This window comes from Coloeus monedula, assembly GCF_965178545.1.
Source record: "Coloeus monedula genome assembly, chromosome: 12".
Lineage (NCBI taxonomy): Eukaryota > Metazoa > Chordata > Aves > Passeriformes > Corvidae > Coloeus > Coloeus monedula.
Window position 1 is genome coordinate 21,031,541 of NC_138792.1, and position 12,106 is coordinate 21,043,646.

Consider the following 12,106-nt stretch of genomic DNA (forward strand, 5'->3'; position numbering starts at 1 on the left):
AGTAAATCTGAAATACCACAATATTTTGGGCTCCTATCTCCTTTTCCAGTCAAAATCCCCCCAAATCCTTGCCCCTGCCTGGCCATGTGTTTCATTAAGGGAGCCCTGGGTTCAGTGTGGCACTTAGACGGCAGGGAAGCGCAGTCTCATCTCTCCATGCCTGGGGGAACAGGGAAATGCTAATTGGTCACACATCGCACTCTCCTCATACACTGTGCTGCTCTGTGTGCCATTGGACCCCTATTAATTCAGAAAGTTGGTGCACACACATCATTTTCCCCATTGCCCTTTTGACAGGAGTAAGCTGCTGGATTTTTGCGCTCAGCATGTAATTTTTAAAGTCTCACAGAATTACTAGGAATTGGGCTTGAAAGGAGGAAGGTGTATACTCAGGCTCATGGCAAAGTGTAGATTTTTGTGTGTGTGAATTTCAGTGTAGCTTGTTGAGGCTGCATGGCACAGAAGTGGAAGTAAGTTACAATGCAAAATGCTATTTCTTCTATTTTAAAGAATAACAGCCTAATTTGGAGGAAAGAAAAGTGTGTGAAATTAGTTCTCAAACATTTGTAGCTTGTTAATACTTAAATTCTTCTTGATTGAGAGAATATAAAATGTTTCTGTAGAGCTCTGCTTTTTTTGCCCATGAAGCATTTCCTTTCTTTTTGTCCTTCTGTATAGACAGATTTCCTGGGGGCTGAGGAATACTTTCTATTGTAAGAAAAGAAAGAATAACCATTAAGAAGACATCAAAATTGCTGGAGGGGGGGGGGAGAGGGGGAGGGAGGAATCTGTAAGCAAAATACTATCTGGAGAAAGTCTTTCAAGATTTTTATATTTTAAACAAAATTCTAAATTAGGGATATTTATAGTTTCAAATAAAGTTTGTATTTATAAAAAGTAATGTGCCAGGAGCTCAGCTGGGATCTGATTTTTCACCCTGCCAGGGGCTGTGCAGGCACCATCACGTGATGTTTCCCAGGAGAGGCTGGGGGACAGTGTTCCTGCAGAAGTGGGAAAATGGAAATTTGAAAGACCAAGTCATTAGTGGAAAAGCCTATTTAAAACCTTTGTCCCCACCTGTCCCCACCTCTGTGTTTACTCATTATCTTCTATCTAAGGAAGCAATCGTCTTCCATTTTCCATGGAAAGCACTGGACTGGAGCAATGTTTCTGGCGTTATTTCTTTCTTGTAAAACCTTTGAGGCCTGTTGCCTTTTTCCCTGAGGGAATATCATGGTGGTTTCCTCTGCAGGCTGGCTGCAGGTCAGGCTAAGACCCCAGCAAACCTGTGGGAAGCAAGACCTGGTGGTGCTTCTGCCCAATCCAGGCTGCAGCACAGGAGGTCTCTTGTCTGTCCTATCATCCTTGCTTTTGTAAGGACTCAGATTTTATGCTGCAGCATGTGTGGGAAGCAATCTGTGAGCTTTATGTCTGAAGGGAGCAAAACTTGGTTTTTATGTAATAAACAGCCTGAAGGACGGGTTACAATTCCGCTGGTTTCCCCCTCCCACAGGGTGCTGCTGAGCATCTCATACAGCCATGTCTTTGCGCTTCAATTATGCAATTGAAGTAAAAAAGATTACTAGATTTGATCATAGGTTAATTATTCTTTTATTGCATCTTACCATTGTTATCTGCAGCCTGTCTCAGTTAAGGAGACTTCTTTTGACTTCTGAACGTCCCATCCCTCCCAGGACCATGGTAGTCTCTCTCTGCACAGGTGACACCCCATGGGGAGCAGCTGTGACAGCTGTACTGCCAGCAGCAGGGCTGAGCTTCAGAGTTGCACACAAAGGAGATCTCATACTGTCTGGAAAACTGATGGAGGGGAGTGAGAGTATGCTCAAAACCTGCAAAACTATGTGTGGCTTGGAACGACCAGACTGAGGATCACTGGCTGCTGTCTAACTGTGCAAGGGCCAGCAGGCATCAACTTCAAACAACCTGTGGGAGGTGGATCCTCATGACTCCTCTTTCTTCACTGTGGGTATTCAAAATTTATATGAGCTCAAAGACTTAACAAAATCACATTAGGATTCTGGGCTAGAGAGATCTTTGGCCTACACAGGTATCACCGTCTTTATGTTTTAAAGAAGCTTTACGCTTTTGCTGCTGAAATCAGCCGTGCTCTTCCTTGAATTCTTCCTTGAGAGAGGCAAGCTGTGCCTTCAGTGATATGCAGCCTCCTGGGCAAACCCAGGGATAACAAGACAGGCATTTGTGGTGTTTCAGTGATGATTTGCAGTTGTGGTAGGGTGTCTTTAAAGCTTGGTCTGTCCCCAGGGCATCCATCCCAAAAATAATTTTCTGAGTGTTTGGTTCAAGCACGTGGTGCAGGGCTCTTACACAGTGCTTTTTGGCTGGAGTTCCACTAGTTCTGTCCTGGAAAAGCTCATATCAAAGTCTTGTGGCAGCAGTAAAATAAGTTTAGAGATTTGCTGTAGCTTGAACTGGGGTTGATGAGACAGAGCCAGGCATTCATAACCTCCCACTTTGTTTCCCCTTCAGGTGTACTGGAACTGAATGTCTTACAAGAAAAATCTGTAGTGACTGCTATTGCTGCCAGATGAAAGGTTAAGAAACAAGGAGACACTGTCAGCTAAAGCTGCAGGTGTTAGCAATTGAGAGGTGCTCTTGGGTGGGAAAGGCTAAGCATTGCCCATGACTTATGGACGGGCAGTTTAGCAAGTCAAGTGGCCTCACAGGATCACTCAGCCCTATCTTCTCTGATTTTCTGCTGGAGGTTACTTCTGCATTTAAGGAGAGGCTCTGCTTTATATGTGATCTCAGTTCTGAAGACATTTCTGTACTGCATACTTTTGCCCTCTCAAGGTGATAAACCAACAAAAGTTACGTGTCAAGACTCTTGGCCTCCTGAAGCAAAGATGAAAGGGAAGAATAAAGGCGCACCTTTCCTTTTTCAGCTCCACATGCTCTTAAGTCTCCGCTCTGGTACCAGTTCATCCAGCGTAAATGAGGAGCAGTCTCACATGCAGTTAGTCTGTCCTTGGTGCATGAAGAACTATGGGCTAAAAATGGTGTTACTGGGACTGATCATAGGTGGGGCATGTGCAAAAGCCTCTTGGGGGTCCCTAGGAGTTTGGCATGGGAGGACAAGCTGTTGGGATGGCCATGAATGGACAGGTGCACAGGTTGCTGGACTTGGAACCTCTTTTCAGAATGAGGCAAAAGTATTTAAGTCCTTTTGGGTGAGAAGTGTTTCTTTGGAAAACTGCATTCGGCTCCTGGTACTGTGCTTTCCTGCCTACTAACTACCCTTGTTGATGAAGTCTTGTGCTTTGTGCTGCTTCTTCCCTTTGGGATCTTGAGGCATCACCTGCCCATCTGAACCATGGCAGAGGGATACCCCTCTTCTGCCTTGGGACCCACCACCCCAGCCATCTGCTGCCCAGGAGCAGTGTTGGGGTCTCCTCTCCCCGCTGTGTAGCCCTGGGAGAGGGGCCCTGAGGGCACAGACACGGGGTTCCCCTGCCCCTGCTCAGCCTCGTTCCCATTGGTTGGTTTGTGTTCCCCTGCGCGGGCAGAAGGACCCTTGGTCCCGTGACTGGAGCAGTTCCTCGGCAGAGCCCCGGCCATGCGGCTGGAGAAATAAACATCTCTCTGAAAGAGCTATCAAGAATCTGTCTGTCCATATATATTTCCTTTCCACGGGACTCCTGGTTTGATATATGCATGTTGCAGGATCCCCACTGCAACAGAGCAGCTTTTAGCCTAATGCTGCCTCTTCCTCTGTAAAATAGAACAAGTGGCCTCCATTGCTTTGTTTGGTTTTATCATGCTAAACAGTGAATTTCCATCTCTGTACTTGCAGCTTCCACTTAGACTCTTCACCGGGGTCTTACAGGCAGATACTTTGAAAGTGTCTGAAATGTCAGAAATCAGTGGCATAAGGTCCTGCTGCTTCAGTAACCTACCACTTGTCCTACAGAGGGGGGTGCATGGGATGGAAGGGAAGAAAGAGAGAGAGCACATCTTTCCATATTGCCTCCCCTTGTCTCTGACTCCAGAGCTTGATGACTGCTTTCTCTAGATCTTGGGATAATGAAGAACCATGTTGGGAAGCAGCCTGATGCACAGATGTGCTGATAGATGTGACAGTCTATAGGAACCCACTACACCAGCTTTCTGCATGGAGTTTGTTAATTTTAAACTTGTTTAATGACCTTAAATTGCAACTGACTCGAGAAGGATTAATATATTGTCTGGAGCCTCCTCAGCATAGCTGTTTATCTGCAGGGAAGCAGATGCATCTTCATCTGCTAGCAAGGCTCCAGACCTGAAGCTGAATCCTTATGGGCAGTGTATTACTGTGGAGATGAGCTGCCCAGAAACACATTTTGGCTAGAAATTAAGGGTGTCAAAACATTCATCATACCAAGCAGTTGTTCACAGCCTCCTGGGGAAGACAAATCCTGCTTATTTTCAGGATAGAGCTTGCTTATTTTTAGAGGCAGGGAGGAAGCCATGCAGCTGCCTGGGAGAGAGCTCAGTGTAAGGATATGTTTCCAGGCTGGTGTCCCAGCCTTCCTACAGCACCCCAGGGCAGAATAAGATTCTTGTTCCAAACCTTGCAGCCTTCTTTACCGTCAGGCTTCTCATCCAGTGAGGTGAAAGGTGCCCGGGAATTTTTGATTACGGCACAGTGAGATGGCACACAGGGATACATCTTCTGTTTCCCCGGGGAGGCACTTTGCCCCCATAACCCTTTGTGCCCTGCTGTGCATTGTTAAGGTATCAGCATCCCACATTGCTGGGCATGTTTGTGGTTGCAGAGGGAACAAATGGAATGAGGATTTGCATGTGTACATGTCCACCTGCCTGTATGCTCTGTCTGCCAGTTTGAGGAGGTTACACTGACCCCTGTGTTTCCACTGTTCCTTTTGGACTGAGCATTTCCGATGGGTGAGCCTGCCTCCTCATCTGAGCTCATCAGGTACTTCTGGCCTTGGATATGGTTTGCTCTTGATGGAAAACACTCAGTTGTATGTGCAGACCAGGTGCTATGTCACCTCATGTGAGTGTGGTGGTGTTCCTGGTGACCTCAGCCAGAGCACTGTGGGAACATCTGCTAGGATACTTGGATTTGGATGAAGGAATGCTCTCTAGCCCCAAATTATTTTCCTGGAGATCTTTTTCTATTTGGTAGTATATTGCTTTACTGCTCTTGGGTGAGGGCTCATCTTGCAATGTTTTCTGCCTGAAATACTGTCAGTCATGTATCATCCTTTGGTTTTTGGATGCTGCTGAGGGCAAGTGTGGGAGGCAGCCCCAGCCAAGGACACTGCAGGACTATGGGTTCTGTGCCACCCCAGCACCTTGTCCCAAGGGGAGCAGGGGGATGCTTGGGACCCTGCTTGCACCTCACCACCAAGCCTCCTCTTAAAAAATCCAGCAGTGGGTGCAAGGGTAAGTTAAGGAGAAAACCCATTTGAATATACCAAGATGAGTTTGTTTTTCATCATTTTTGTAAGAAGCTGTAAGACTTTCAAAAACCCTCTTTTTATATTGTCCATGACTTTTTACACTAATTTGACACTCTGGGATGTTGTTTTACATTTCATTTTAGTCTGTAATCACAGAAAATTATAGCTGGCCACAAATGCTGGCTTTGCATTCTAGCATCTGGTTTATGCTCATTTGTACTAAGGGATAGCACTCACCATGTCTGCCCAATTTATTTTTCTCTGCAGCAGTAGGAATTTCCAATACTCTGGAGCTTCATTACCATGTGCAAGAAACTAAATTCAAGGTTATCATATTTAAACTTTATGACTTCTTGATGTACAATGTTTTATTTATTTATGGTTTATTAAATCTTTCAAAAAAGAAGCCCTTTAGAAGAAGTGCATGATGTGTAGCTTATTAAGAAAATTTAATTTTGAGATTTAAGAAGCTTGAATTATGAATGTCCCAAATATTTGATTTCTGTCCTGAGATGTATGGGGAGGAGAGATGAACTATTTGAGCCAGTGCCTTGACTTCTGATGTCTGTGAGCCAGTGAAAAGCACGTTTTCAGAGAGGGAAGAATGCACAGATTTTCTGTAATGGTTCTCCTTGGTGTGTTTTTGAGGTGTCATTTTAATGTTAACATTTTACCACATGACCTTGCAAAACTTCCCTTTACTGATGTCTAGAAGATAAGGAATTTTTTTCCTCCACTTTGATTAGTAACCATTTAATGAGTCACTGCTGGTTGATTTTGGCTGTTGGTTTGTGTCTTAGTTTGAAAGACGGGTGTCTGCCAAGGAAGGTGGGAACCTCCCTTGGAATAGAAAATATGACCTCCTTCCCTCCGAATTATTATAACTTTGCAATTAAGGGATTTTCAGGCAAAGATATGGGAAAAGGAACAACAGTTCTTTACTACTACAAGGCAAACAAACAAAAACAATGGCAGCAACAACAAACAACCCCAGAAAACCCAACAGTCTCTTCCCGCTGTGTAAGCCATCTCCCCTCGGGTGCAGTTCCACTCGTAGCCGGCAGGGGCGCTGGCGGCTCCCAGCCGGGCAGGGTGGGTGCGATGGTTGCCCCGCGCCTGCAGGGGGCGCTGTGCCGCGAGCTCAAGGAGCACGCGGTAATGGCGGCTGGAAGGGCAGCGGCGGGTACACCCGGGGGGGTGACAAACCAAATGTAGCAGGAGCAGCGGGGAGTCGGGCGGACACGGGGTGTTGGGTTAAAATATAGTGAAAAAGACAGAGGCAGCAGCAGAGAACACCAGGGCTGGGCAGCGGCAGTCTGGTTTCTCCGTAGCAGCTGCCACACGCAGCCGGGGAGACGCGGCCTCCGGGAAGGGGGAGGGGGTCGGGGTCCCGGGTTTTTCCCCTGAGGCACCTGAGTAGATGGTGAGAGTCCTTTCCAGGCAGATCGGGTGTTAATAAGGTCCCAGTCCAATGGCCGCTCTTAGGTAGGAGTAAACAGTAATGGGCTGGACTCCGTGGTGGCAGTGAATTCTCTCATGGTAGCAGCAGCTCGACTCTTTCCTCCGATCCTGAGAGAGAGAGGACCTGAGCCCAGTCCCTCATCTCCCGGCCAGAATCTCGCGGTACCTCAGCTACCAGAGTGCAGGTGCACCCTTCCCCCCAGCTTGGCCACTTTTTTTGTCTCTCTTAACTACCAGTTGTTATCATCTCTTAGGCAACAGATGGGAGAAAATTCCCTGAGAGAAAAGAAAAGGGAAGGGAAAGGGAAAGGAAAATCCTAACCTCCAACAGTTTGGTTTTTTTTAAACTGTGAAACTATTTCTTAATTCTGAGCACAACCTATGGTGATCAGAGCAAAATCTCCAGATATTTTATAGGGCTTGTACTTAACAAGAGCACCTGGTTTGTATTTTAAAACCTTTCCTTGGATAAAAATCCCCATGAGTTGGGTTTTTGCTGTAATTACTTCTTTCCACAGGACATGATCCTTTGACACTAAATCCATCCTTTGCTTTAACTCACAGCATTAAAGGTCATGTCGTTGCCAACATCTCCTAAAGAAGAAAGCATTTTTTTGGATATGCATAGTAAATATAATCCATATTAATATTTGATAGTGGCTGAAGAATTTTTTCTTCTCTTTTTCTTTTCTCTCCTTTTAGAAAAGCTTGATGTTTGCCTTATTCCAGCAAAAATGCTGTTGACCAATGGGCTCCTGGAGTTGTTCCCATGGTTTGTGTTGTTTTGCTGGCGTTGGGTTGTTCATCAATGTGGGTGGATGAGGGAAGTGTCTGTGGGCTGCAAGGCTTTTGTGAGCCCAGCAGGGGAGTCTTTTTGGAAATCTCCTGGGTCCTGGAGCCACTGAAAGTAGGGTTTTCTGCCTCACTGTGGTTTGAGAGAAGCACCTCTTGACTTTGCTCTGCTGTCATCCACATTCAGCATAAACTCACACACTGCTCAAGAGAACTGTTGTACGTTGAGGTCTCCTTTTCTTGCTCATCATCTAACAAATAAATAGCAACTTGAGCACTGAATAATGCTGGTTTCAGAAGAAGCCTTCATGCATCTTCCTCCTCTTCGGGGAAAATGCTGTTTAATGTTCTAATGAATGAGTTTATTTTGGTGCGGTGAAAAAGACATGGGTGGTGGCTGTAGGGGGGTTATGCTGGTGTAAATGGCTATCTTGTGAAGCCTGTCAAAATGGCAGCACTGACATCTGTACGTCCCGACAGCAAGTGCACTATGGGCAGTGTTTGTGGAAATGCTTACACTGCCCTGCCGGATTGCCCTGGCTGGATGCATAAGCAGCTGGGAGGAGCTGGAGACAGATGGCCTAAGAAAAGAGAGGGATGAGCAGCACGTCAGACCCCCAAGATGGGGTTTCAGACCCCAGTTTGGACATACGGTTCCTGTTGGAGCTGCTTACATCAGGACAAGGACAGAGATTTTGTTTATGTTTGCAGTATGCTGAGGTTTCTCATTATTTTATGATGTACCCACAAGTATTTAAGGTAGTTGTCCCCTGCGTGTGCCACACTGACCTCACATCTGCATACAGAAGCCTAAAGGGCAGCGTAGTTTAATGGTGGGCTTGGCAGTGCTGGGTTCATGGTTAGACTCAATGAGCTAAGATGTCTTTTTCAGTCTTAGTAATTCTGTAGTTTCCCCCTTTCCTTGTTTTTCCATGGCATGACCAGTTGTGCAGCCTGCAGAGGGGGGCCTGGTTGCTCCATTGTGTGGACCTGCTGCCTGTGTCCAGCCCAAGGCTGGGAGGGAGCACAGGGATTTCTTGCTGGTTCACACCCTTTCATGCCTGGCATGCAGCAGTTCCCATGCTTGCGTTACTTGGTGCAGCTTCCCATCAGTTGCAGAAACTCCCACCTTCTCTCCTCTGTAAAATTACCAGGCATTGATGAAGGATTAGTGAGGGATTTTAATTTAGCACAAATAATTGGATTAATCTGGAATTTGCTTCCCATTAGTTTTAGATTAGCCAATACAAATACTTGGAGCTTGATTTTGCACAAGCACAACAGGCCACAGTGCCACATGGAGCTGATCATGGCTCCCAGCCACTGCTGATCCATCCTGATTTGTGTATGTACGTGAAGGGTGGTTAGAGATGACAACTTGTTGCAGCAGCTTGTAAAACTGAGACAAATGATATATTCAAATTAGATATATTTTATAAAACAGTTAAACCAGATAAACTAATTAAACCAAGTGAAGCCCTGTCAACATGTGAGTACAGATTTGTAGTGTCAAAACTCATTATGTGATTCACTTAAGAATTCTCATGTTTTTAAAAAGGATAACCCAGAATGTGCAATCACTCACTCAATCAGGTGAGGGCTTTCAACCTTGAAAGAGTTATCTTAGGTTGTGTTCCAACCCCAGAGGAGAGTCCCCATCAGCAGACCAGCTCCACTGACCCCCCAACAGTGCTCCATCTATACCCACCCAGCTGGATCTTTTCCGACTCCAGATAAGGTCAAATTAATCCTCACTGGCTGGGCTCTGACCTTCTGCCCCAGCATAGCCACCACAGACATCCTGGGGAGACTGGTCAGCATTCCATGCCTGAAGCCGGCCATGGCATGGTTGAGACCGGTCTCAGGTCACATCCCTGCCAGAACACATGGACCTGACACACAACCATGTTGTTCTTTGAGATGTACAACCTGTAGGTGCTCGTTCAATCCACACTAATCACCAATCATACTATATCAGTCTCTTGCTCAAGTTCTGTGATATTTTCACATTTGTAGATTTCCGTGACAAAGGAGAAGTTCCATGTGTGTTTCTGGCATTAAGGACATTGTCAAAAACCTGCTAATGGAGGGGCTGCAAAGATAGCAGGAGAAATGCTAGATGCAAAGTGTTCAACAGCAACCTGCTGTGCCCCAGTATGTCAGAAGCAGGATAGCATTTCTCTGCTGTGGGAGCACAATCATCACCTCTAGACTTTACCAAATGGTTGTTTTACAACGCAGGAGACACAGTGCATTCATTAGTGGTCTGTTTATGGCTATCTCATGTCTTTGGAATCTTTCTTCTTCTAAAACTTAGCTTAAATCTCCTTGAAGGAAGATTTTTCTTTTTTTGTAATACCAGCGGCCTGCTAATTTTTTCCAAGTAGCTTCAAAGCATTGCCTTAAACAGTCTTATTTGCATTTGTCCTGAGGATGAATTTTTACAATGGGTGCTTTGTAAAACTGTTTAGCATGTGGAAGATCTTAGTTTTTTCATCTCCTTCTGATGCACCGCTTCATTAGATTTTTTTTTCTCTTATCATATCTGTTTAAGGGTTTGTGAGCTGATCCCTTTATTTTCAGAAGAGAATACCAAATAAACAGTGATTAGCATGAAATATGACACATGGCTTCCTAAAGGATGTGCTTTAGAACTGGTAAACAGTTGCAATTGCTGTTAGATGAAAGTAGCAAATTGAATACATTCTCATAATAATTATAAAGAGATAGATGGACTATTCTTTCTCCCAAATCTAATTGGAATTAGTATAGTGTTCAGTTTTCCTAGTAGAGACTGATCTGTGTGAAAGTTAAATGTAGTTATAAATGCATTCATAAAAGCTGAGTTTAAGTAAGTGGAAGAAACCTGCTTCTACACAGAGGCCAAGGAAGTAATTATAGTGTGGGTTTTTTCTGAGGTGAAAGAATTGAATATAATATTCTATGGCCTGGAGATCATCTCACCTGGAGTGGTGTCACAGATTTGCTGGGATTGGTGCCAAACTAATAAGGATTTGTTTGCAGGAGACCCTAAGCATGAGCCTTTGAAAAGTCGTGAAATCTCTTCTGTTTCTGCCAGTCACATCTGAGAAAGGTTAGGAGTAGGGTGTTTTTGCAGTATCAGTAATTTAAATCAGAAATCATAAAAGAAATTATTATATTACTGAGTAATTCATTACAGAAAACTCTACGTCTCTTGATGCAGCTGCATACTATTTTATAGATCATTGGTTCCTCTGAATCCAGTTAAATCTTTGGGAAGAACCTAGGGTATCTGTATGCTGTGGACATTCAGCAGCAGCTTTGTGCAGTGTGTGGAAGTCTGTCAAAGAGATCTACCAAGGAGAGGTGTCAGGTCTGTTCTCACTTTTCCTTTGGCTAGGACTGGCTTATGGCTTTTCAGACATGAGTCTCTGCTGGAGCTGTCAAGTGTGCCTTCACTGACCTGTGCTCTAAGCCCCGGGGATGCTCCAGAGGGATGGCCTCCAGCATCCCAGCCCTGATGGGCTTGTTGTGTATTGTTCACCTGAAGTGACAGCCAAGAGGAGGAGGAGGGTCTCTGCCAGTGTGCTGTCCCCCCTGTGCCAGCGTGACATTCTGCCATGCTGTGCTCTGTGCACATGTGTTCTGGCAAGCCTGGAGGTAGGGAGGAAGGGACATGGGAGTATTCACAGGGAGCTTTCCCTGTCCTTTACCATTGTTAAGTGACTGAAACAGCTTTCCAGCTGCAGATGGATTTGGGTTCCCTCAGGCTGCCCAGCAGTAAATCACTGCGTCAGAGCCACACAGGCAGCGTTGATGTGATCAATGCTGGGTGTTTCATCAAACAGCACAGGTGGGGAGTGGACAGGACAGCGGGGCTTCTTCCCTCAGATGCAGCGTTTGGGATGTCACCCATGGGGAGAAATGCCACATGTGGCTTTGGATTGCTGCCATTTCCTAGTGCTGGCAGCACCCAGCTTACTGCTTTGCCATGCCAAACAGCGGCCAGAGGCTCTGCAGTCAGCTTCTTAGCAAGGAAATTGTTTTAAAAGAGCCAGTTTAGCTACAAAACTTAGTACCCTTGGATGCTGTCCAAAACTCCACAGCAATAACACAGCAAATACAACTGTTCTGAAATACATTAAATATGCAGATTGGCTGATGATAGCTAAGCCCTTGCAGACAAAGAATAGGTGAAAAACACTAACTTGCATTGTGTGTATATATAGGATGGTTAATCATTTGCAAATAAACATCTAAGTGAGGAAAAAATAATAAAACAAACCAAATTGCAATGTTACAGGAATGTGTTCTTGGCAAGAGCTCTTTCGCTTTTAAACTGAAATTCTTACTCAAATCAGAGCTGTAAAGCATACCAAAGGAAAAAAATTATAAGCCTGTTTTAGTTAAACAAAAGCAGTGGATTC

At 45.1% G+C, this 12,106-nt stretch overlaps 1 protein-coding gene across 1 annotated transcript in view; it reads left to right on the top strand.

The window, feature by feature from the left end:
• Positions 1-12,106, top strand: part of HS6ST2 (heparan sulfate 6-O-sulfotransferase 2) — a 154,316-nt gene that overhangs the window by 46,194 nt on the left and 96,016 nt on the right. The gene's annotated exons all lie outside the window — the stretch shown is intronic.